We start from the raw sequence: 233 nt of genomic DNA, 5'->3' as shown, positions 1-233 counted from the left end.
TTCTCCAGCACCACAGCTCAAAAGCATCCACTCTCCTTTTGTCCTCCCTAGTCATTGTCCAACTCTCTGATGCATAACAAGCAATTGCAAAGACCATGGCCTGTATCAGGCGCACCTTAGTCTCCAGAGAGATACCATTGCTCCTGAGTATTAGCTTTGAAATAAAATAAGCTTCACTTCTACTATCTCAGTTAAGCCTCACAACAGTCCTAGTTTTGTGATATTTTGTGTCT

This window comes from Elephantulus edwardii, unplaced genomic scaffold (genome assembly GCF_000299155.1).
Source record: "Elephantulus edwardii isolate Elephantulus edwardi_28Jun2011 unplaced genomic scaffold, EleEdw1.0 scaffold00383, whole genome shotgun sequence".
In the NCBI taxonomy this organism is placed as follows: Eukaryota; Metazoa; Chordata; class Mammalia; order Macroscelidea; family Macroscelididae; genus Elephantulus; species Elephantulus edwardii.
Note: the sequence above shows the minus strand (reverse complement) of the source record.